General features: G+C 43.4%; 1 long non-coding RNA gene across 2 annotated transcripts; it reads right to left on the bottom strand.

Moving 5' to 3' along the window:
• Nucleotides 1-1,475: 1,475 nt before the first annotated feature.
• Nucleotides 1,476-25,629, bottom strand: LOC143440148 (uncharacterized). Of its 2 annotated transcripts, XR_013108013.1 has the most exons (6): nucleotides 25,187-25,629; nucleotides 24,056-24,150; nucleotides 22,163-22,239; nucleotides 21,781-21,856; nucleotides 20,596-20,650; nucleotides 1,476-2,066 (listed from the first exon to the last, which is right to left on the bottom strand). It is a non-coding gene; the product is annotated as an uncharacterized LOC143440148 (long non-coding RNA). The 2 variants fall into 2 exon arrangements; XR_013108014.1 differs by lacking the exon at nucleotides 20,596-20,650.
• Between the last annotated feature and the right edge of the window lie 655 nt (nucleotides 25,630-26,284).

Genomic DNA, 26,284 nt, shown 5'->3' with positions numbered 1-26,284 from the left:
AATTTCAACTCTTGGGAGTATGATGCAGGAGGATTACCATGAGTTTAAAGCCAGCCTTGACTACATATTGAGTTCCAGAAAAACCTGAGCTATAGAAACGAGACTCTATAAAAAAAAAAAAAAAAAAAAAAAAAAAAAAAAAAAAAAAAAAAAAAAAACTACTAACTAAGCAGTAAGAGATGCTTCCAAAGCCCGGTGTAGACAAGTCTCAGCGGCTCCATCAAACCTTCTCCAGCTTCACCTCCCAGTGCTTGGCAGCTGGATGTTTCTTGTGATCATTCCCAGGCAAGCACGCTGTTTCATTATGAGAGTGAAGACAGCTAAGGGCAGAGCGAGGGACAGCGTGGAGCCTCTTCTACAGCTGTGCTTTCCCCTGCTCCTCCCCGTCTTCTCCTTCCTTCCTTTCTACGTTGCTGCCACCACCCTGAGTGAGCCTGATGACAAATAAGGAAAGGAAGGCACGGGGAGAGCATGTGTGGGGTTGTTGTTATGATAATAAATTTGGCAGGTGATTTTGACACGTACAGAGTCATCTTCTCATAACTGAGATCAGGAACTGTATTCCTCCCAGGAGGGAAAAAAAAAACCACTTATACGGACGTGTTTATGTTTGGGAATAATAATATTTGTCCATGTGAAAATATGTGTGATTTGTTTCTGTCATGCCATATGGCTTATTGCTATTCATAATCCAAACAGTAGCAGCTGCTGCAGAATGTGAGAGTTTTCAAGGAGTAAAAAAAAAAAAAAAAAAAAAAAAATGGGCTAACTATTGCATGCTATTGTGGGCTAGCTATTTCCTTGCTAGAAGCGTACGTTCCAATCGCTTCCGTTCACAACTAGGCTCTTCATTAACTTCTCAAAAGCCTATTTTTCTATCCACTCTTATTCTGTCTAACAGAGAGACTGTCATTGGACTCTATCCCATCTTAGCTGGTCCCCCTTCTACTCTGGGACCCAGAACATGTTCTATTCAAAGCCGTTGGCAGCTGAAGGTCTCAGTTTGGATATTGTTGACTAATGACAGCTGCCACAAAAATCACAGCAAATGTCCGACCTGTCTTGTGAGCTCACCACTATGGCCTTCTCCATGGCTGAACCACATTGTGTATCTGTGGTTAATCAGAAACGTGGGGACGCTGAGGTAACCAGTGATTACCACCACCACCACCACCACCACCACCACCATTCCCCGGGCCCACTTGCCAAGACTCTGACGTAATGGAAAATGTGGGATAATGCTTTTTCCAGGCCATTTAAGTGTGGTTTGCCGAAACCCTTGAGATTAAGAAGGAGGCAATTTGTGGGATACATGCTGGATGCTATCGTAGAAACTGCTACAATCAACAGTATAAAATAGACCAAGTTTCACAAGAAAAAAAAATATCTACAGGGCTTGTTTAAGTCCCTAAGAAATAACCTTGAATACCCCTAAAAGCTGAGGGCTTTTTTTTTTTAATAGTTTTTTTTGCTGAGTCTATATTTAGACCATAAAAAATAATTCTGTTCAAAAGCTCTAAGGCTTGTAGCCCAAGTGAGAGTATTACATAAAATTACTCTGATTTTCCATTTCAGATGGTTTTGTCATAATGACAAGCATTTGTAGGACGGGTCACCATTTTCAAGTTGCTTTCATGTATAAGTGATTGACTTTTTCCCCAAGACGAGCAGTCAGGTGACCCAAATCAATGGTGAGCCATGAGCCTGGAATTGGCGAATCTCTGTGCTGTATGCTTTGTTCAGGGCTCCCCACAGCAGGTGTTCCTAATTTCCAACTGACATCAGTCTTCTTCTTGGAGCCATTTGTCTTCTTCGGGTGTTTATTGGTTGATCCTCTAAGTAGCTGCTGCTTTTATCAGAAGTTATAATAGGGTCATTTTTCAATGTCCTTGGCCTCACATGGCAACAAGAGAGCAAATATAGGCTCTCATAGGACAGGTTCATACACTGAGCCTGTAAGCACATTCTTCCAGCACAGAATGACACGGGTCGTCTGCAGTCCACGGGAAGAGGTGTTGACATTGACTTCAGTGTGGCCTTGCTGTCTGTTTCCCATCAGCCTTTGCCTGCAGGAAAGATGGTGTAATTGTTTCATAGGCTGCTTTTCCCCCAAAAGGAATCTATGACATCATTCCCAAGTCACATTTTGTATTCACAATCCCCCCCCATTTCTCTGAGTATGTGTTTATGTGTATGCGTGTGTGTGTGTGTGTGTGTGTGTGTGTTTGTGTGTGTGTGTTTCTCATGTCTATGCCTCTTTAATCACAAGCAGCTTGATTGAGACCACATGGTAACTGTCCCTAGATCCCCATGATGTGACTGTAAGGATATGTATACTCATATGCCTTCTTAACAGTAAATGACTTAAGTCCCCAATGTTTGTGTGTTATTGCCCCTCCCCTGTCCCCAGAAAAACCTTACCCTGTATGTGCAGCCCTGACAACTAACTCCCCAACCAGTCCTGAGAGCAGGTAGTGACAATCTGAGCAGGCACTAGTCCCACATGCTTCAGCCTGGTGACCTGGGCACCCTGTTTTCTCACCCACAGCTGAGCTCATGTCACTGGAAGCTTGAGCACATACTAGAAATGAGGCCGTTTTTTTATTGTCCTCTGGTGGAGTGGTCTGTTCAAATACAACTGCCCCAGCACGCCCCCTGGTGGTGACGCTGCACAAGCTGAGCCTTCTGTGTTCCATGACCTCAAGGTTCCCTCCAAGACACTGAGTGATAGGCATTTATGGTTTCCAAGAACCCTAGACACTTGCACATCTGTAGACCCCTTTTGCTATAATATGTACATATATACATATGTACATATATACATATATTATACATATACAATTATGTTCGTGTAAAAACGACATTTATATGAAATATTGCCTTTAATACTGTAACATGAAATTGATACCTTTTCATGGTCCTCTAAAACATTGTGGGGCTTTAGCACTGAGCTCAGAGCACCCTAAAGATAGTTTGACCCCCTCACAGAAACACCTCTTACACATTACATCACTGACCCTCAAACTTCAGGTTTTGTGAACTACGCTTACAAATTTTTGATTTATTTGTTTGTTTTTGTTTATAATGCTGAGACTCAAGCCCAGCATGTCACCAATGCTATCCAAGAGTGTTACCAGTGAGTTTCACCTTAAAGTCTAAACATTCATAGACTTCATTTCACCTCTCCTAGATTTCATCCAGGGTGACTTTAGAGCTTTCTACTTCACAGTTAGGATAACTACTTTTTTTTTTTTTAAGTTTTTTACCAGAGTAAGATGAATATCAGCTGCCGTAAGTCGAAAACCCCAATCACTAGAAATTTGAAGTGAATGCATGTCTATTTTATCTAGTTCTGTTTATTCATGATGCAACTAACTGGAGTGTGTCTCCCCTGTGCCTAGTCTGTTGGTTGTTAGAGACTGGTTCTACCCCTGTCTGAAAGCATTCCACCCTGGTTAGAGATGTTTATTTACTCCAAGTCTGCCCACTGACAGCCACCCCTGCTCTAAAACAGAAGAACCAGCCAGACCTGCCCAACTGGACAACAACTGAGCAGACCAGATTCCCCTGGAGGCCACCACTCACTGACACAATTCTGGCTCCACCATTTCCCAACAGGACAGCCCTTCCCAAAGTTCCAAGAGTATCCCTCCCCGTGTGGATGGAAACATCTCACCTCTGCACTGGTCCATCTGGGACCCACTAGTACATGTCCCTAGAGTGATGGTTCTCAACTTGTGGTTCTGGACATGCACAAGGATCACATATCTGAATATCCTGTGTATCCAATACTTACATTCCAATTCATAGCAGTAGCAAGATTAAAGCTAGGAAATAGCAAGGAAATCTTTTTACGGTTGAGGGTAGGGGGTTCTCCACAACATGGGGAACTGTACTAAAGGGATTCGGCATTAGAAAGTTGAGAACCACTGCCCTAGATTCTATCTTAGATGTGGCCACTGTGAGAGGAGAACTAAATTGTTCCTTTTATATGGTTTTAATTTATTTAAAGTTCAATTCTAGCATGTAGTAAGCAGTTAGCATGTCATACAGGACACCTTACATGCTGAGGTTTTTGGTTTTTTTTTTCTTTCTCATAACATTCTTCCTAAGTTCAAAATCTCTGTCTGAAGGACAGTGAGGGCTCAGTGGGCAAAGACAGTTGCCAAACAAGACTGATGGCCTGAATTCAATCTCCAGAACCCATATAAATGGGAAAGAGAGAACCAATCTCACAAAGTAGTTCTCTGCTATCCATGTACTTACAAAGACACACACATACAAATATTGATGATTATGATCATGAGGGAGCTGATATTGACCACTCATGGTATCTACTTGCTGGTTTTAGATCATGAAAATGATCCAACATTGGCATTACTGTAACTAAAACTAAGGCAGGTGGCTTTATATTAAAAAACAGGTTTATTTTTGCCTTACAGTTTTGGGGGGCATAAGAATTAAAATTCACATCTGTAACGCTGGGGACCAAAACAAAGACATTACATATGGTAGGCAGCCAACCCACCTTCGAGCTACAAAACTAACCTTAAAAAAAACTCATGTGCTTACGGTCTTAGTGCTGGAGGATTTCCAAGAGAACACAGAGCATCACAAGGCAAAACAGAGGAAGCATGGGCGCGTGCGTGCGTGTGTGCGTGCGTGCGTGCGTACGTGCATGCATGCGTGCATGCGGGTGTGTGTGTCTGTGTGTGTGTGTGTGTCTGTGTCTTCTTTGTGCTTATGAAGCCACCAAACTTCAACTGTAAAACATTGTGGTTGGAGTAAGTTTCCAGCCTTGTAAAACTAATAATAACCCAGGAATTTAGTTTGACGAATATTAGGGGACCACATTCAAACCATAACTGCTAGCCAACACAATAGCACAGGACTTTCCAAAATACTTCCCCCACTGACAAAAGGGAAGCCAAGGACTTAGTCCTTCTTCCTCTGCTGGTTCTGTAGGATTGACATCCTGAGCAGAACTGGGAACAGCCACTTCTCACTATTCAGATAAAAGCCTTGTAGATGGCAGCTGTCAGGTGTGTGTGAAGGGTAGATAGGTGTGTGAGGGGTACATTGGAGCAGACAATACAGTACAGTGAACGCTGAGGGGTCTAGATGTTCGTGTTTGTAAGTAACAGCCCTCTAGTGGGTTAAGACATTTAGAAACTTCGGGTCTTTTCTTGTCAATGGAAATCACTGTCACAGACACAATGCTAACAAGTTGTGGCATCTTCGGTGCCTTGAATTTGACTTGAACTTCCCTTCATCCAAGAAATAAGTAGAACGGGTAATTTTAGCTGTTTCTTGCCTTGTGGACTGGAATAATGTCTTTTCTGGAACCATTTAGTTCTTTCTTTCTGAACTACCTCACTGCATCAACCAATCACTACCAAGCATGGTTCCTTCATCTTTTTATGTTTTTTTTTTTTTCCTACTAGATAGAATCCAGAGCCTTTCACATCCTAGGCTAGTTTTCTACCACTCAGCTACATAAAAAGTGCAAGGCCAGCCTAGGCTACATGAGATCCTGTCTCAAAATAATAATAATAATAATAATAATAATAATAGTGCTTTTTACAACCAGGAGTAGAGCTCACTGGTAGAACACTTCATCTGTATGCATGAGCACAGGAGCACCAACGTCCAATCCCCAGTGTCACAAAAACATTAATTAATTCTGAAAGTGCTATCAGATGCCTTTTTTTCTACAACACTGAAACTCACTGAACACAGCTGATAAATAAATAATAAATCCTAAATAGTGAATTATTGATAATAATAATGTTGTGACCATTTTTGATGAGACTCTTTACTTGCTGTGTTTTAAGAAAAAAAAAGAAAAAGAAAAAAAAAAAAAAGGAGCCTTTTCCAGCTGAGCACAAAGCGTGGAACAGTTTTTAGTAGGCACGGTTCCATTTCCACTGTAACGAATGTGCAAATGATAGTCGCCCTCACCCCGAAGCAGAAACCCTTCAGGGAGCCGGCCTCACTAATGTGTGTGTTGATATACATGCGTGTTGCCCATTAATACTAATAGAAACTAATGCAGAGATATACATCGCCTGAATTTTGATTCACAGCAAATCAAATGTCAGATGATTCAAGACGAATTCACAAGGTGCATTTTTTTTTTTTTTTTTTTTTTGAGGAGCTGTTCCTTAATATGCCACCATCTCACAGCCAAATTCCTCTCCTGTGACTGAAATGTTAATGAGAAACTGCGGCTTCTTGCTCCTAGCTTATACACACACACACACACACACACACACACCATCACCATCACCATCAGAGATTACTAGACCTAGGGAAATTTTGAGCTTACGTTAAATAAAATAAAAAGAGAATAGCCAGAAACCAGAAACTCAGAGACATTTCACTTGGCTTCTCTAAATTAAGTATACAACTGTTCTTGAATCCTGCAAGAAGTATTGGATCACACAGGCAAACTGCAAAGAATTTCCATATCCTTACTACCTACTTTGTGACTTTGTGCTTGCCCAAGGTCACTGTGCAAGGCCCCTTGACCTTGCCATACAAAGGCCTCCAGAAGCCATGTTTTCCTGGAGCCTTGTATAGTCCTAGCCGTAGCTGTGTTATTATACCTGTCAGAATAGTAAAGATGCCTCCCTTTTCATCCCATATAACTTCCACTCCTCCTCCCCTCTGATTTCTTCTTTTATTTGGATTCTGTTCACAATAATTGCTCTTGGAAGCTGCCTTTGTTTTTATTCTACTTAGACAGAAAAAGGAAGCAGTGACTGTGATTACTCTATAGTTAAAAGTTCTTGCTGGAGACATAGCTTAGCTGACCTCGAGTGCGTGCCTAAAATGCACAGAACCTGGGTTCTATTCGCAGCATGGCGGTACACACCTGTGACCAGAGCACTGGGGAGGTAGAGGCAGAAGAATCAGGGTTTCAAAGCCATCTTCAGGTACTTATGAACTTGGAGGCCAGCCTCAGCTACTAGAAACCCTTGTTCAAGAGAGAAAGTAAGGGGGGAGGAAGAAAGGGAGGCTGGGAGGGAGAGAGAGAGGGAAGCAGGGAGGGAGAGGGAGAGGGAGGCAGGGAGGAAGAGAGGAAGGGGAGAAAGAGAGAGAAGGAGGGGGGAGAGAGAGGGAAGCAGGGAGGGAGAGGGAGAGGGAGGCAGGGAGGAAGAGAGGAAGGGGAGAAAGAGAGAGAAGGAGGGGGAGAGAGAGGGAAGCAGGGAGGGAGAGGGAGAGGGAGGCAGGGAGGAAGAGAGGAAGGGGAGAAAGAGAGAGAAGGAGAGAGAGAGAGAGTGGGAGAGGGAGAGTGGGAGAGGGAGAGGGAGAGGGAGAGGGAGAGGGAGAGGGAGAGGGAGAGGGAGAGGGAGAGGGAGAGGGAGAGGGAGGGAGGGAGAGGGAAGGAGAGGGAGGGAGAGGGAAGGAGAGGGAGGGAGAGGGAAGGAGAGGGAGGGAGAGGGAGGGAGAGGGAGGGAGAGGGAGGGAGAGGGAGGGAGAGGGAGGGAGAGGGAGGGAGAGGGAGGGAGAGGGAGGGAGAGGGAGAGACCATTAAATAGAAAGTATTACTGAGCTTAGAGCAATCACATTTGGAGTTGTCTCTTATCCACACTGGAGGAAAATGGATGGCTTTGGACCTGAAGCTACTTCTGTTCAAGCACCATCACCCTAGTGTGCCATCTCATGGGAAGAAAGAGAATTGAAGCCATGCCACTAAGTACAGAAACAATTGCATACTTCATTCATTTAATCAATCAATGGGTTTTTTTTTTTTCAGCCATTTGCCTTGAGCCTCATGCTATGCTTAAACAAAAATGCCAAGAGGGAACATGTCCATACTCTTCAGAGGTCCCCTGCACGGCTAAAAGAAAACTCTGGAAACGTTCTAGGTGCATAGGTCCTGGGGTAGCTCTGTGAGTTATCTCACACAGACCTAGACTACATAAGGCCCCAGAAATTTCCAAGTAACTAACCTGGGGTTACAGCATATGGGGGAAGCATGCTTTTCCATGCTTTTGTTGCTCTTGGAGACTTCTGCAGTGGTATAGTGCAATGCAAGTGGCTGTGACAGCTGCCATCTGTTGTGAGTGCCACCACACTACTGAACATGTCACACTTACCTGTCATCTTGATGGCAACACCCACATTCCTTCTCTGGGGCAGTCTGCGGAGGGTGTACGGGGGTGGGGGGTGGGGGAAAGGAGCTAGAAGCACTGTCCTCAAGTGGCTTTACTGCGTCACTGACAGTTGCTGGGAAGTAGGTCTCAGGCACACCTGAATGGGGCTGAGGAATGTCCCCTCTCATCCCTCGGGAAGAATGTTCCTCTAACCAGTGAACCAACTGCATCACTAGAAGTAGCTTTCATAGCCTGGAAGGCATCATGGGTGGCTCAAGGTCTCTGGAATAGAGGGGCTGTGCCAAGGAATTGGGAGTTTAGGACAAGGTGAAGAATACAGAGCCTCAGGACGAGAGGGGCCACAGGACGGGTGGAGCGGAGCACAGAATGAACTTGAAGGTGAGAACTATCTGCAGGTGGCAGGTCCAGCCATAAGACAAGCCAGCACTGGTGCCTTGGGAGACGGATGTGAGGACAAGCAGGATTTGCTGATTCTATATTGACAAAGGATCAGGCTTCAAGCAGCAGTCATGGAGAAAAGATAAGTCTGCAATTGCTTTTTATCAATCCAGAGCATTTGAGGCAAATTCAAAGCAACGTTTTGGATGGAAAACCTGACCTTATTGATGTAGTCTCTCTGTAATATTGACTCATTCCTTTGTAGAGCAAAACCATATGGGTTCGTATGAATCGTGTGCACATCCATACAAAACATGCTACAAAAACATGTAGATACCTGATTATGGGTGATGATAATAATATTAAATATATACGTGGTAGATTATTTGAAAGTATGTGTGTATATTTATGTGTGTGTTGGTGTGTTGGTAGGAGATGAAACTAGGAAAGGGATCATGAGAGAAGAGAAAGAACTCTTCAGGGAGGAGGGAAAGAGAGGAAATGAGTTATGTATAAAGGAAAAGCAGAAAGGGAGAACCTGGGGCAGAAAGGGAACGAGCTTGGTTGGGGGAATGAAGTGGAACTGCATACGGGAAGGGGCAGCTGGAAATAAGGCTGATGATACAGCTGTGTGAAGAGACTATATTAAAGCCTTAATATAATAATAATGTGTACTGACTTCAGAAATTAAATAAATAGAAAGCTTTAAATGTAGACACACACACACAGAGGGAGGGAGGGAAGGAGGGAGGGAGGGAGGGAGGAAGGGAATTTGACAGAGAGGGAGAGAGAGAAAGAGGGAGAGTTAGAGAGGGGGGGACAGGGAGGGAGGGGTGGAAGAGGAGGGGGAGGGAGAGAAGACAGGTCTATAGCCACAGAACCCCAAAGGCTGAATTTCTAAGAATATATAAGCCTCAGAGTTTGAGAGAGGGAATTGTGTTTCTAGCATGTAGTTTCTTGTTGTGCTGGGGACAGCATACAATGACAAGGACTGCCTGCAGTAGGCTGGGATGGAGACATCTCAGAAGCCCATGGCAGCTCCTCATAAAGAGGATGGTGTCCAGGACCCTGAGAAGCAGGAGACACATCCCTCCAGGAGACCCACCATCTGAAATAACGGACTGCCTGCAGTAGGCCGGGATGGAGACATCTCAGTAGCGCGAGGCAGCTCTTTAAAAAACAGTTGTTCTCATTTCTCCTAACCTTAGCCCTGGACAACGGCTGTATAGATTTAATTTGTGCGTGACTGTTTTCCAGTTGCCCTTGGTGTGCATAATTATTCTAGTATATCTGACTTTCTTACTTCTTTCTCCTTCTGCTTTGGTGAATTCTGTGAAACTAGATGTTCCTTGATGTAACGATTCTTAAACAATTAAAAATTGAGGCACGGGGCACAGCACAGCACAGTCCTAATGGCCCAGGTGCATGCTGTGTGCTCTCATCTGGGAAACAGTGCAATAACTGCACAATGGTAGTTCCAGATTCATGTTTGACTTGCAAAGAAAGTTTGAAGAGATTATTAGAAAATGAAATAGAGCCAACACTGGGACCCCAAGAAAGGAAAAATCTATTGAAGTTATGAAATAAGTTTTGCATAACATTTAAGAGTGGTTCCTAGATAAGGAAGTATAGAATACATAAAATCTTATAAAACTAAATCTAAACACTGAGACTCTTAGGAGAGTCATTGTGTGCAATGCATAGAAGTAGAAAACTAGTGAAACTATTGAGTTAAGGGTTAACTTGATTCTTTCTGGCCACTGCCTGACAGCTTTGCCCCTGTCATTGATCATCAGAGCTTCACAGGAAAATGCAAGTAGCTGACCTCGGAGGAGCTCGGAGCTCTGAAGTATAATAAGTTAAAAGTTAAAGTTTAAATAATGATGTTTAAAATTATTATTATTTTGGCCACAGGCCTGGGAATAGGGAAGCTTGAAACTTTGGGAACAATTGTGATTCTTCATTCTTTGTGGGACGTGGTTATTCTTTTGAATTTGATTTGGCAATGACTATACAGTGTCTTTTTTTCTACCTGATTTTTGGAGTATCAATAGAAGACTGGGGCAAGAAAAAGGAGAGAGAGCATGAGAAGAACGTGTGAAGAGTGAGTGAAGAGAGAATGTGAGAGTGAGGAAGAGAGAATGTGAAGTGTGTATGGAGGGTGTGTGTGAGCGAAAGGAGAGTGCATGTGGTGTGTGTGAGGTGTATGTGAGATGGGTGTGAGAGTGAGAGGGAAACGCACAGAGGTGTGTAGGAGTGTGGGAGTTCAAGAAAAGAAAAGCGCACAGGAGAAAAGCAGAGAGCACAGGAGAACACAGAGTGTGTGCAGCCTCAAGCTGCGAGTGAATGAGCGAGAGAGGGGAGAGAGAGAAACTCAAAGCTTTGAAAACTTGCCCGTCAGCTCGTACCCAAAAAGTAGTCTGTGTATATTTATGTGTCTTCCGTGTATCCCTGCTTCCAGTTGGGAACTCCGGTCCTGTGTCGAGGCTGGACCCCAGCAACACTGTGTCGAGGCTGGACCCCAGCACTGTTGCTTCATTTTAGCCTCGGGTTTTTAAAAGTTACTTATTCCTTTGTGTGTGTGTGTGTGTGTGTGTGTGTGTGTGTGTGTGTGTGTGTGCCTGCCTGCATGAGTTAGTGTGCACCACAGGTGTGCAGATGCCCTCAGAGGCCAGAAGGCATCAGATCCCCCAGGGCTGGAGTTACAGGCAGTTGTGAGGCACAGAGCCCTGTGCTCTTGAGCCATCTCCCAGGCCCTCTCACTAATTCCTAAGAGGCAAGAGATATCTTTTTCTGTTTCTTCTTAGACATACTACATTTTTTTATTTTGAAATAAGAGAGCTTTCCCCAGTGTTCTGAGGCACCACAGTTAGGTTGACCGAAATGAAGGTGTTAATGAGTTTTATCTCCTAGTACCTGGGGAGGAAAGAGTCCAGAAACCTATCAATTCATAAAACACATTCCATGATAAAATGTTACTTTTCATTTTTTTACATAAAATGGTAAAAATAAAACACTGCTTGTATTTTATCTGTATCCAGGAAATTATGTTTTTACATTCATTTATTTTGTCTGGTGTAGGTGGGTGGTGCACGTATGACACAGCACATGTGTGGAGGTGTACTTGCTGGACAAAAAAAGGACTTGGTGTCCTTTTGAGGACAACTTGCTGGAATTGGTTCTCTCCTTCCACTGTGCAAGTCCTGGGGACTGAACTTTAGTGGTCAGGCTTGGCAGCAAGTGTCTTCTGGCTGGCCCTAGGCAAATTAATATTAAGAAGAGGTTTTATGTTTCAGCACTTTTTTGTGGTATTGCCCTTTCTTTTTAAGGTATTTATCATTTATATATAATAACAGGTTCTGTTATAACATTTGCATATGTATACATAGTCTATTTTTAATTATATTTACCCCTAGTACCCTCTTGTTTTCTCTCTCTGATTCCCCTCCCAGAGACAGGAATCATCTTACAGACTGGGGGAGGGAGTGGATGTGGGGATAAATTTAGCCAAGATCCCACAACTTATAGAAATTAATGTTGCAAAGATTGACCCCCTCAAATATTTACACCAAGCTTCATAGCCTATGGCATGCATTGTGACAATGGGGAGCCCACAGCAGCAAGCAGAGGCCCCTGAAAGGTACACGGGAATATGGGTGGAGAGACTTCTAGGTAAGTCATACCTCCTGCTCATGTGCTGTGGTCTTTCTTCAGTTGTTTGGGAGTGTTCTTTCTTTTAAGCCTTCCGAGCTCCAGCCTCCAGCTATCAGAAAACTACAAATGCTGATCCAGAGTAAAATGGAATTTCCTTGAAACTCTAAGATCTTTTAGAGACACAAGAGGACATCTGAGTCTAAAGCCCTAAAGGAGTCTCAGATTCCCCCCATGGACCTTCTGAGAACAATGAATCCTCTCCACAAGAAAGAGACCACATACAAACCCACAGTTCAAGTTCGACACACTCTGTTCTAGGGGATTCTGTCCAGGAGTCCCAAATGAGGCTCTCAGTTCTTGGCCTTTAGAGAAGGATTGCATTTGCCATGAAAATATTAATAGCAGAAACCAACTCTCAAGAGTGAAATTAATTTCTATTCCTGTAACTCAGTTATTCTATTTGAATATAATTGCTATAGAACCCTGGAATTCCCTGGCCAAAGGTGGCCAAGAGGTGGGGGTAGGCTTGTGAGAGAGCATGTTCAGAGAGGTTAGAGGGGGGAATTAGGTGACATTTGTCCACCTATATTTTAAGCACTATTCAACAGCCCCCTTATAATCAAGCAACTGACCAGTCCCAAGACAGGAATTACATTTGAAACCGTGTTTAGTCCTAAAATCTTGCCATTTTCGTTTGTCTACTCCCATTCCAGAATTCAGCTTTCTTCCACAAATTCCCTCTCATCTTCAGCAACACTAAAACTTTCAAGCCACTGTCAAGGCCCAACTATAAAGGACCTCCAGCTGGCATCTTAACCTTCTGCTTCATTCTGCACACACTCCCCGTGTGTCCCCTCCCCCATCTCACCTTGCTCTTTTAATTTACTCAGGTTGTAAGCCATTATGTTTGAAAACTTGATGTTTCCTGGCCTGTTTATAACTCTGTTTTGATTTTGGTGATAGCCTGATCCCAAGGGGAGGGGGTGGAGATGGTGACTAGAAGGGAATATGTGTATGTGTCATTAGCCAGTTTGGGAAAACAACCCCCGGCTCAGAAACCCTGAACAGTGGCAGGTTCTGTTTTTTAGGTGACTACCTTTGTGACAGCTCTGTCACTCTACACCAACTGCAATGCATCCTGGCTAGCTTTCTCTCTGACAAGGGTATCCATGGCTTGTGACTCTGGGCCAAACCACTTCTGATGTTTGAGGTTGATAATTGCTAGAAACTGATGGTGCAAGCATATAAAAATGTGAAGTTTGTTGAAAAAAAAAAAGAAACAGAAATTTTCATGCAATGAACTGACATGTTCCTTTTTATATGGACCTCAATGTAATGTAATATCCCCTTCAATGCCTCCTGTTAATATATAAAATTAACTGATAAATAAATTTAGCAAAAACTGATTACAGTTTTGGGGCTCTGGAAAAAATACTACTTGGATTTGGTCTTGAACTCATCACTTTTCAGTTACATGATCATAGATCCAGTACTTCATCTCTCTGGGCATAATTCTCTAGGATTAAAGATACTATTACACCAAAGAAGAGTTCTAGCAATAACTGTGGTAATCCACAGAACATGCTTTCAGGGGTTTTTTTCTTTTTCTTTTCTTTTTTTGCTGGTTCAAAATGGCTTTGCTGTTGTGAGCCCCTTTGCTCGTTAATGAATTGACAACTCTATTGTCTCACAAGATCCATCTCTAACAATCCTGAGGCCTAATTCAACCAACTCCTGAAATATACCAAGATGTCTGCTTGAGATTTTTCTCAGCCCAGAGATAGTAGTAAATGGACACATAGAAAGAGAGAGAACAACTGTCCTATGACCATGGTGCTTGACCCAACAGGTAAGATTTCCAGCCTCCATTATGAACAGCATCCCCTTGGGACTTATAGCACAGCCTATAGGCTCCAAGTGTTTCCACTAACAGGGAGACAAAAAAAAAAAAAAAAAAAAGCTAACGTACTCTGCTGGCACCTGCCTGCACATCAAGCCCCAGTCCCATCATACCCTAGTCCATGCTCATCAAAGACAGACTTGAAAAGACTGGTCCCACAACAAACCATTCCAGAGAGTTAGGCAGGCAGAAAGATGCCTGGTTCCCATGGGGATTCTGTCGGGTGTATCCTGCTCTGCTGAAAACACTGAGGGGGTCCTGCCACCAGGAGGGCAGCCTCCCTGATGTTTCTGTCAGCCTCAAGTAGCTTTGAGCCTAAAACACTATCTTATCAAGTAACCAGTAGGAAGCCCCATCGATACATTTCCCCTTCTGGCCAATGTGTGCAAAATGTGTTTTTGGGGGGAAATGCATAAAATCTCAAAATAGATTTCACACAGAGACAGAGGTTCTAGAAGAGAAGAGATAAAACCTACGTCTATGTTTTAAAGAGAGATAAATGGGCGTTTGTGACTTGATTTAGTAAAAGCTAACCGCAAGTCTAGGAGTCTAGCTCACTGCAGATGGAGTCCTTGCCTGGCGTGCATGAAGAACTTCCACACTACCAAGAAAAAAACTACCCAGTATTGAGGGTTCTTACACTTTGGTTCTCTAGAGAGAAGAGCAGTCTTCATGAAGATACAAACGCTTTACACGAACACTTTACATCTTGAGTGAAGATGTAAACCCGGCTTCTCTGTGGCATTAAGAAATGTGCTGGACTAAGAAAAAACACCTATTTAAAAAGACTTTTCTTGGCAGCTCTTCAACCAGTAATACCTTATAACACGTAACTGCAGACAGTAACTGCAGAATGCAAAAGGCATGGGGGGGATTTGCAGTATTAATTTCCCCGGCTGCTTCTACCACTTTTTAGCTGTTTTTTTGGTTTGGTTTGTTTTGTTTTCCTTCCGACCACTTTGTTTTCTTTTGAAAAAATGCCCAATTTTCTTGTTTACTTGTCCTTCTCTGCTTCCTTATGCTTGTGCAGATTAGACTTGTAGTATTTATTCATTTTGGTAATGCTTTATTATTATAAGTCTTGTGGCTAGAGAGGTAAAAAAGCCAAAGAAGTATATTGGATTACTTATATCGTCAAGTGATATTGTTGTTATAATACCAGGAACATAAACAAAAAAACAGTGGGCTGGAGTCAGGAAGCTCATTATTGCCTTGGGATGGTCCTATTAGGTGACCATGTTGAGCTGGTTCAGCACTGGTTAGGGAAGGTAGGAACACATACACCCCCCTTTAAAGGGAAACAGGTCAAGATGTAGGCCCCTGTGTCAGCCCCAGAAACCAGCCTTTTTCTCCATGATCTGACTCTAATCCTCATGTTCTGACTTGTCTTTCTCATGAAAATACTCATGGCTTCCCCCAGGGCGGGATGATAGCATAGTGAAGTTAAAAAAAAAAAAAAAAAAAAAAGAAAAGAAAGAAAAAAGAAAGAGAAAAAAAGAAAAAAAGTGTTGAAAAGCATTTATCTGGGAGAAACCCTCAGCTCTGTAGCAAAACTCCACAACCACCAGGCCATTGTATGGCTTGAGCAGCCTTACTTAATGTGTCTGAGCCTTGTCCATAACACAGTGATAGCAAATGATGCCAGCATAGGATATTTAAATCTAGACATAGGATACAAGAGATGGCTTAGTGGGTAAAAGACACAAGTGCCTAGGCCTGATGTTCCAGCCCCCAAACCCATGTGGTAGAATAAGAACCAATTTCCATGGCACACACGTTTCCCTACACACAATTAAAAAAAAAAAAAAAGCAACTTCTAGGCAGGCATAAGACTGTTATTTGGTAAGTTTTAAGGGCTCACTGCATAACCCTCAATAGCTAAGGGTCATTTCCTGAAGCAAGCAGCTTTCTCATCGTTCATCCATCCTTACACAATAACCTATGATAAAATTTTGTCTGTCCAAGATCAGCCGAAATAAGCTGGAGGGTCCAAACGCAGGTCTTTGGAACATACCGGCTGCCAGCCCTTGGGCCTGCCCTTAGCTTGTTTGGCTCAAGAAACAGCTAGACAAGCCCAGTATGCTAAGATGCCTGCAGGGCAGCCTTAAGAACTGCCAGCCCCGAGAAAACCAACAAAGGTCTTGTGCACTCACTGCTCTGAAGACCTCTGTTCCCAGGCCACCCCGCACCCCCCAAGGCCCTGATTTGCAAGGCAGATTCAGGGTTGAGAGCAGCAGAGACTCTGTCAAGAGGCCACTGCAAACACTCTGCTTAAAAGTCAAGCACTTTTAAAAAAACATCTGCTTGAAACTGTATGCCGTGATTAAGATGAAAAACAAACTCAGCTGCCAAGCAACCATGGAAGGAGGATGAGGAGAAAGAAACCAGTGGGAAGCGGATAGTTAGCACGTGACCACAGATGGTCCTGATGAGGTCCCGCCCGACTTCAGAACAAGAGCTGGGGATGGCGCTGCCAAGTTCCAATATGGAAAATATAAAACTTTTTTTTTCTTTAGTCACACCAACTATAGGCCCAGTGTTTAGTGAAAAATTCCCTTGAATTTCTGATTCATTTCGAGGACAGCCATCCCAGGGCTTCTGAGTGGGCGCGGGGATCTGCTTTCTGCAGGCAAAGGCTCTGTCTTTGCCTCCCTGACATGGCAGGCAGAGCCTGGCGCTGGCACCGTAGAGAGTAGCCTCCTGCTTTTGCCCAGCACTCTTATCTAGACAGTAAACAGACCCAATCCGGCAGGAATTTGGAAGGAATTCTGCCCCTGACTTTCCAGTTCACACAGATGGTGCGAGGCAAAACAGGGTTGGAATCCAGGCAGCTTGGAGTCTTCTCTGCCCTGGCAACAACCTCTTCCATTTCTGCATGACATATTTCACCTTATCTGACCATGACGAGTGTGTTTGACTCAAAAAAAAAAAAAAAAAAAGTTGTTTACCATTTCCTTCTGCTCTCTTTATCATTATATTATTACTATCTTGGCAGCATTCTGCTCCCAACCCCAAATGAAATGACTTAGAACCAGAGGTAAGCAGTATTCTCATAACCAGAGGTAAGCAGCATCCTCGTGGAGGGTGGAAAGGTAACGGTTCTCAGCCTTCCTAATTCGTCGGCTCTTTAACATATAGTTCTTCATGTTGTGGTGACCCCTCCCAACCATACAATTATTTTGCTGCTGCTTCATTAACTGTAATTTTGCTACCGTTATGAATCATAATGTAAATGTATGATATGAAGAATATCTAATATGTAACCTCTGTGAAAACAGTAGTTCGACCCTGAAAGGGATCGAAAGGATTGAGAGCCGCAGCTAGAGAGAAACTCTGGCTTGTCTCTGCGTACAGAGGGTAATAGTTACCAGAAAATGAGCAACCCTGCCGCATTCAATTTGTATAAATATCTTTGGCTCAGTGTTTCCATCTCTGCTACATTGAATCAATTAGACTCACTGTGTAGAAATTCCACCAGCCCTTTTCTCTCTGTTTTTAGTTGTGGTAACTTTATTCTTCAAATTTTACAATAACTTTGTCCTCCTTGCTTTTGCTGCTGTGTCCCCACGAATTCTACACATCAGAGTCAGACCCTTTCCAGCTGCTGACCCTCCCTTTACAGTGAAGAACCATGGCAGGCCCGGGAGCTGTGCTCCCAGGGAGTCTACATTCTTTGGTCTAGCTTCATTCTTGAAAATGAGAGCATTTGCTGCAGAGGTGGTTTGCCCTTTTGGCCTGTGAGGTGGGGAAATGAGCTTAGATTTGTAGACTGGTCTGGTGGTGGTTTGAATAAGAACGGCCCCCATAGGCTTGCATAGTTGAATGCTTAGTCACTAGGGAGTGGAACTTTTTGATAAGATTAGAAGGCTTAGGGGGTGTGGCCTTGTTGTTAGAAAAGTGTCACTGGGGGTAGGCTTTGAAGTTTCAAAAAGCCCATGCCAGGCCAAGCCCCCCACCCTTCTTGTGGGCCACCCTGCCCTGTTCTTAGCCATGATAATAATGGTCTAAGCCTTTGAAACAGTAAGTATTCCCCAATTAAATGCTTACTTTCATTTGTTTGAGAATTTTTCTGCTTATACAGATTAAATGACAACTGCAGTAGGCTTCTTATCTATTTCAAACAGAAATGATTAATTAGCCAGTACCAAAGGTCCGTGAGTTGGGCAGCAATAGAATAGTGACTAAGACAACCAGGATAGTCACATGTATGGTTTTAAGGTTCCTACAGTGCAAGGTAACTGTGAGAAAGTAGAGGGCATCCTTCACTCTGGGGCTGGTTTTCCCATTCCACTGCCGAATTTCAAAATACTGAAGATTTTAAGGCGTCTAGATCTGAACCCAGTGCTACGAGGCATCTTCAAAGGAAAATAACAGGCCATGTAATAACAGTTTGTCAACATAATTTGTAACTCAAAACAGAACATACTTTACAAAAGTCTGTAGTTTGACTTGCAACTTTAAAATACTAGGTAGGAAGTATGTGGCCTTCGTATGGCTTTCTGCCCTGGGCTTGTGAATGCTAGGGGCTTGCTTCTCTGTCTTTCTATCTGTACCATTGGAATTATACCGCCTTTAGAGTTACACATCAAAGCTCACTTTCACCATGAAATAGACCCTGACCACCTCAGCTACAGTTCACTTCTCCCTTTTCTTCCTCCACTTACAGACCAGTTCAATGATTTACTAAGACACTATGCTGGCAACACAAGTACAGATAAGGACTGGTGAGACAGGTCTGTGGGCAAGGGCATATGCCACCAAGCTGATATCCTAAGTTCGATTCCCCAGGACCCATGTGATGGAAAGAAAGTTGTTCCTGACATCTAGATATGCACTGAGTCCCCTTTCCCAGTACACACTCTAAATGTACCTTTAAAATAATAATAATAATAATAATAATAATAATAATAATAATAATAATAAAAAACTTTTAAAAAGGCTGCATCCTATAGTTAAAGTAGTCAAGAGGCAAGAAGATTGCAAATGCTGGGCCAGCCTTAGTTAGCTATTCAATAAAACTCTTTCTCCAATGTCCTTCCTTCTACTGTAGCCAGTGTTGTTATATATCGTATTGTCCCTGCCACCATCTCTTCTTTCAGCGGTCAGAAGGCTGGCCTACCTCTGACAAGCCCTCAAGTATTTTTGTTCCTCTTCAGAAATCTTTTTTTAAAAGATTTATTTATTTATTTATTTATTTATTTATTTAATGTATATGAGTTCAATTATAGCTGTCTTCAGACACACCAGAAGAGGGCATCAGATCCCATTACAGATGGTTGTGAGCCACCATGTGGTTGCTGGGAATTGAACTCAGAACCTCTGCAAGAGCAGTCAGTGCTCTTAACTGCTTCACTATCTCTCCGGCCCCCTCTTCAGGAATTTTTAAAGTCAGGAAACTTCTCATATATTTGCGTGTGACCCTGTCTTCCTCATCAATCATTTCTTTGTTCATCTGACTTATCCACATCCCTGAACTGGAGTGTCTCCCAGCTCTGTGTGATGCTCTTATACTAGTCTATTCTCTTCTTGGTGTATTTGTGTATTTTTTTCTCTTATCTTTTTAGGATTCTATTTGAGGAAGTAAAGACTGCTTAATTTGTGTCTCCCTGGTGCATAGAACAGTTTCAGAGATGTAGTTGGTATTCTGTAGATACAGAATGGATGGATGGATGGATGGATGGATGGATGGATGGATGGGAAGAATGTACAGTGTTGTAGGCACCATATAGAGGAACCAAATATTACTAAGGAGAGTTTGTTTGCTTTGGTTCGGAGAAGGAGATAATAACAAACACAGAGTCATAAACAGAGGAGATATCAGTAGACCTGACAGTGCAGTAGGCTGTCTGAAAAGTTCAAGCTTTCATCTGAGAGCCGGGAAAAGCCAGTAAGGGGATAGAGAAATGCATTACTGTATATGTATTTTGGAAAGACATATAGGGTAACAGTGTGAGCAGTTACAAGAGAAGGCGAACTGGAGGCTGGGATTTGATCCAGCTAAAGCTTAGCATAGAAAAGAAAGAGGAGTATAGCCAGCAAACCTGCACCTGAGCCTCCCAGCCATGAGTCACCGGGTGAAAAATAAGGTCAAGAGGACACCTGTGAGGAGGGAGGGAGGGAGGCAGAGCTATTTGGGATGACTGCCAGCTTTCCGATTAGAACAGTTCTTCCCACCCCAGCTCCCAGAGAGACTCCAACTAGGTTCTGGGGACTCCTATAGTACACAGTAAGCTTACTATCCTCCTGGATGTCTAGGGTAATTCAAGATATGTGCCACCATGTGCAGTGAGGATGGAGAAAACATTCACAAGGCCTCCTCCTTTTGCAAGGCAGGTAAACAGCAGCAGCGCTCTGGACTAGACATCAGAGCACATTTTGGAAATGGTAGTGAGTTCAGCTTTAATACTGTGAAGTCTGAGATGAGAAAAGAGCAGTGAGCTATGGAAAAAAAGGAGAAGTCTGGGGGTGGAAAGGAGGTTGTTCAGAGAGAGAATAAGCAAAGGGAAGAGCCATAGCAAAGCTTCATTGTTTAAAACTTACCTTAAAGCTGCAGACTAAAGGGATCGACTGGGTCACCGGTCAGAGGAGAGGTATGCTTGAGAAGACAGGAGGTTGTGTAGAGTGAAAAATTATAAAGGCCATCTTATGAAATATGGGTAAAATTTTGCCTTAAACCTTGGGCAGAAAAGCACCTGCCAGCAGGTTTGGGTCCATCTAATTAGTTACAGAGGAGGGGGAGTTACAGGACAAAGGCCTGTTAAGAACATCCCAGAAACTGACTGGCCAAGGGAAGAACTACACCCTGCCCCATGGTACGGCCTACTAGTGTTCAAAAAAGGTAAAACAACCAATCCTGTGCACCCGCGCGAAAGTTCGCTTTTTCCCTACCCCGCCCATATATAAGCGCTAGACCCCTGAGCCACGAGGTCAGTCCCTCTATCCCCTATGTGAGATATGGGGATATGGGCTGGCCCAGAGCTCTGATTTAATAAACCACCTCATGTACTTTACAGCAAGACGGTCTCTCATGTGTCCTTTGGGTGCGTGCTATCCTGTGACTTAAGTGGACCCCCTTTCTGGGGAGTCCTGGACCTTTCAGTTGCAATGAATCCACACTGCCTGGTGCATGGTTGGAGAGATAGCTGAGTGGACACAAGCACCCGCTCTACAAACATGAGGTCCTACGTTCAATCCACAGCACCCAGAGGAAAGACTAGGTGTAAAATAATATGAAGTATGCTTATCTCCATCTAGCTTCTAATGAATGAGACTGAAACTATGGTTTATTGATTAGACTCTGCACAATTATTGGGGATGACCCCTAATCTAATTCTCTAATGCTAGGCTGCTACTTCCCCAGCTGTGCTCCCCAAGTGTTTGCTGTCTGAAGTATTTCTGCTCCAGCAGTCTGGTGTCCTGAGGAGGCAGTTCACTCCAGCACAGGCTACTCATCCATCAGGACTCATAGAGACCTCCTGTTCTCTCCGTCTTCTCTTCCTTTCCTCAAACTCTACCTCTCTCTATTCTCCCCAATACTGGATATAACCATTTTTATTTAACCAAGGTTTTAACCTGGGGAGCAAGGTTTATACAACAAAGGTTGGAGTCTATGGAAATCTGCTCATCTTGGGGAAATCAGGTCTTAGGGTACAGAATTTAGCCTTTGAATATATACTAGCACCAGACCAACCCCCCAACAACTGGGTGTAGCCCACATATACTTACAGCTCCAATGCTGTAAAAAGCTGAGGCAATAAGGTCACTGGGGCTTGCTGACTGGAGCTTAAGTCCAGATTCAGTCCTGTCTCAAAGTAATACAGAAAAAAGGAAGTGCTGAGACAGGCTCCTTATGTCCTCTTCCCACCTCTAGGATGTACCCATGCATATGATACAGAGAGAGAGAGAGAGAGAGAGAGAGAGAGAGACAGAGACAGAGACAGAGACAGAGACAGAGACAGAGAGAGACAGAGAGACACAGAAACAGAGATAGAGTCAGAAGTAGATGGGAGTGTGGCCAATACTGGCAACTACAACAAAGGTGAAATAAGAAATAGAACATGAAAATAGAAGTTTATTCCTCACAGTTCTGGATGCTGGAAAGTCTTACGTCAAAGCATCCACAGATTCAGCATCTGGTCAGGACCCCATCTCTTCTCCAAGATGGTATATTTTGAACTTTGTGTCCTTAAATGAGAGAGAAACAACGGGCAAGAAAGGAATGGGTGTAAGTACTCGTGTGGAAGAAGGGGAGAAAAGCCAGAGGCCTCAACTGGTTCTCTCCAGCACTTCTGCAACCATTAAGCTAACCCATCAGGGTGAAACCATCATACAACTGCTTTTAAAAAAAGATTTATTTTTAATTTTGGTGTATGAGTGTTTGTCTGCCATAAATATACACATGCATATATGCAGAGCCTTAAGGAAGGCATAAGATTCCCTGGGAGTTGGGTTACATGATGGTTGTGATCTGCCATATGAGTGCTAGGAACCCAACCAGGGTCCTCTGGAAGAACAGCAATTGCTCTTAAAGCCCCATTTTTTAATAGCCAAAGATTAGGGTTAAACTTTCACGTGTATTTTAGAGGGTATGGATTCCAGTCTTAGTGGTGGTCTTCTGCTTGCCTCCTGTGGCAGTTACAGTCATTTTAGGCGCTGAATGGGGGCAGCAGAAGGGAAATTACCCATATAGCTGCAGAAGTGATTTCTCAAAGTGCAGTCTCTGAAAGGGGAGTTACCATGATGGATTATGATGGGCCCTTCACTCAGAGCCAAGGCCATGCATTCTACAAGATGACTACTTGAAAGTGGTCAATAGATCCTATATCCAATAAACAAGTTCTGTGGAGTCCACCATTAAAATAAAATCCCTCAAATTTTTTTACCACTGATGTGAATTTAATTTGTTCTCATTTATTACAGCTACTTCCTTGGACTTGGAAATGCTTTCTAAATGTTCATTTCATTTTTAGATTCGAAATCCATTCCATTCAACACGCCTTTCTGCAGATTGAATCGCTTGCTAAATTTGAAAAAGATCAATAAATAGCAGCAGAAGCTACGGGAGGTCATTTAACTTTTTTTTTTTATTAACAGACCCAATAAATCTGAGCAAGTTTTCTTCAAATAAATCAGCTGGAAGTAAAAAATTGCTTTTGGGCCAATTTACAAGGTTAAATCTAAAAATAAAATTTTTACGTTCATTGTGGCTTGTATTAACATGACAAAACCTAAGCAGAATTTGCCTGGTGCTGGACTTAATGTCTCCTCCCATTTGTGTAACTGAGTTCAAGGAAGAAAAAAGATTTTAAATACAAGAAAGGGAAAGTAGAAATAAATCCTTCTGTGGGCCAAGATTTTAGGGTACAGATAATAATTGTGATTTTTAAGCAACACATTTTGTTTTGGATTTTTTTTTCCTGGAAATGTTTCCTTCTGAAATCGACCTGGATCCTTTAGCTGCACAGCTGATTTGATTTGGGTTCATCTAGACAAAGGATGACACAACTTTCTCGACCACCCCAGAGCATAATTTTCCCTTTGGTGAACTTTGGTGGTTGTGAACAGTGATTAATTGGCTAATTAGAATTTCAAAGTACAGTGGGGACAGTGGTGGCCATAAGGGCATGACAGGAGAAGTTTGAGTCCATTACGACACTTGGAAATCACTGAGATCCCTCTTCCAAGACTCTCCAAGCCTGGTCTGTCCCTTCACATTCCCTGTAGTCAGTCTCAGTCTCTCTCTCTCTGTCTGTCTCTCTCTGTCTCTCTCTGTCTCTCTCTGTCTCTGTGTGTGTGTGTGTGTGTGTGTGTGTGTGTGTGTGTGTGCATATGTGGGTATGTGAAGGTGTTGGTAGTGTTAACCTGTGCATGTCTATGTACAGATATCCATGCACATGTGTGCACATCCACGTGGAGCCCAGAGATCAACCCCGGGTGTCACTCCTCAGGAATCCAACTTGTCGGGTCGAAACAGTGTAGTATCTTGGTATTTGGGGCTCACCATAGGCTTGGCTGCTTGGCCGCAAGCCCCAGAGATCTTCCCGTCTCCACCTCCCCAGCACTGGATTCCGAGCAAACGCCACCACACCCAGCTTTCTGTGTGAGTGAAGAGGATGAAATTTAGGTTGTGGTGTTTGCTCAGCAAGCAGGTTATTAACTGAGCCATCTCAACAGCACACTGGCTCTCTGTCGTGCTTTTCATCTCTCTTCTCTAGTCTCCTCTTTTTTTCCTTTTCCCTTGCCATAAAGCAAATTCAAAACCACACTGAGCTCTCTCTCTCTCTCTCTCTCTCTCTCTCTCTCTCATAAAGGATATCACTTAGTAAGAGTGGGAACATCTTGGTTTTGATTTCCCTCTCCTGCCCCGATGGGTCGCAACATCAGCAGAAGATACTTTAAGAGATTTTTAGGAGCTGTGAATTTGTGAAGATCGATCAATAGTTCAAATTTCTTTTCTCCCAGATGGAAATACTTCACCAATTTTCCCTCTTGCTTTAATTAAAATCAAAGACCAGGTGTTCCTAAGGACAAGCACATGCCAGCCTAAAGCCTGGTACAGCTCTTCACTCCAGAGCTCTTCACTTGGAGGAGCAACCAAGGCCTCACCCTTGGGAAGAGATGCCACTTAGGGTTAACTAGATGTTGTCCTCTTACTCAACTTTACCCTTAGAACTGTTGGTTCCTTACAGCCAGAAGTGTGGCACCATCAGTCTCTGGTTCCTTGCAAGAGTTCTGGCTTCCAGGAGGATCTCAAATAGTTTATCTAGTTAATACTAACAACACCAGGGTGGTGACTGTGCACACAGGAATGTATCATCTGCCACGTTAGGGAAACTGGAATAAATACACAAAATCTTTTGCCTCTGTTACCTTATAACTGTGGTTACTATTAGCAAAGGGTTTTGTTTTCAGCTTTTCTTGCATGCTTCCCCTTCGGCATACTTTACTGCCTCCTCAGATCTGTGTAGGAAGTGATTCCTGATGTCAGCAGCTTCCATGCAATTAGACCTGAGGCTGGGGCTTCTGCTGGGGCCTCCATTCCATCCCTATCACAATTGCTCTTAACTGACCTCTTAGCTCTCATCTTCCTATCTGTCTAATGATGATAATAACAGCTCACAGGCAAACTCACCTTCAGATGAAAGGTGACTGGATCTCTTTAAATACTACTCTCGTTCCCAAATAGCCTGGTCCTTATGGGTGTGGCTGACACAAGGAGAGGACATTCTTGAGAACTGCCCCCCCCAAAAGACTGGAAAATAGAATGTTTCTTTTTTATTATTGGTTATTTTATTCACTTACATTTCAAATGTTATCCCTTTCCCCTATGCAAACCCCCATCCCGTCCTCCCTCCCCCTGCTTCTATGAGGGTGCTCCCCCACCCACCAACTCCCACCTCACCGCCCTGGCATTCCCCTACACTAGGGCATCGAACTTTCACAGGACCCAAGGGCCTCCCCTCCCATTGATGTCAAATAAGGCAATCCTCTGCTACATATGTAGCTGGAGCCATGAGTCTTTCCATGTGTACTCTTTGGTTGGTGATTAATCCCTGGGAGGTCTGGAGGGTCCAGTTAGTTGATAGTTGTTCTTCCTATGGGGTTGCAAACCCCTTCAGTTGCTTCAATCCTTCCCCTAACTCCTCCATTGGGGTCCCCATGCTTAGTTCCATGGTTGGCCACAAGCATCCACATGTATATTGATCAGGTTCTGGCAGAGCTACACAGGGGACAGCTACACCAGGCTCCTGTCAGCAAGCACTTCTTGGCATCAGCAATCGTGTCTGGGCTTGATGTCTGCAGATGGGATGGATCCTTAGGTGAGGCGTTCTCTGGATTGCCTTTCCTTCTGTCTCTGCTCCACTCTTTGTCCCTGTATTTCATTTAGACAGGAACAATTCTGGGATAAAATTTTTGAGATGGTGGGGGGGGGTGGTTTCTTGAAGGATATAGTTAGATGTCAGGTTTGCTTCTGATTGTCCGGGCAGACCTCTCTCACTTCTCCCAGATGTGACTCATGGGCCTCATTATGACCCCCTCAGAAGGCTATAATTAGGAGTATGCACATTATACATGTATTAAGTTCTTGGGACAGTGCTTTAAATAATTTTGAAGTCTTGTGTAAAATTAAATTTTCACAATTCTAATAATACGAGGGTAAAGGTCTCTCGCTGTGTCTGAAAAGACACAGTTGTGACTGTCACACACACACACACATCTGTCATTACTG

The sequence above is a fragment of the Arvicanthis niloticus genome, chromosome 28, assembly GCF_011762505.2.
Source record: "Arvicanthis niloticus isolate mArvNil1 chromosome 28, mArvNil1.pat.X, whole genome shotgun sequence".
Lineage (NCBI taxonomy): Eukaryota > Metazoa > Chordata > Mammalia > Rodentia > Muridae > Arvicanthis > Arvicanthis niloticus.
The sequence above is the reverse complement of the archived record's forward strand: the minus strand, read 5'-3'. Positions and strand labels throughout refer to the sequence as shown.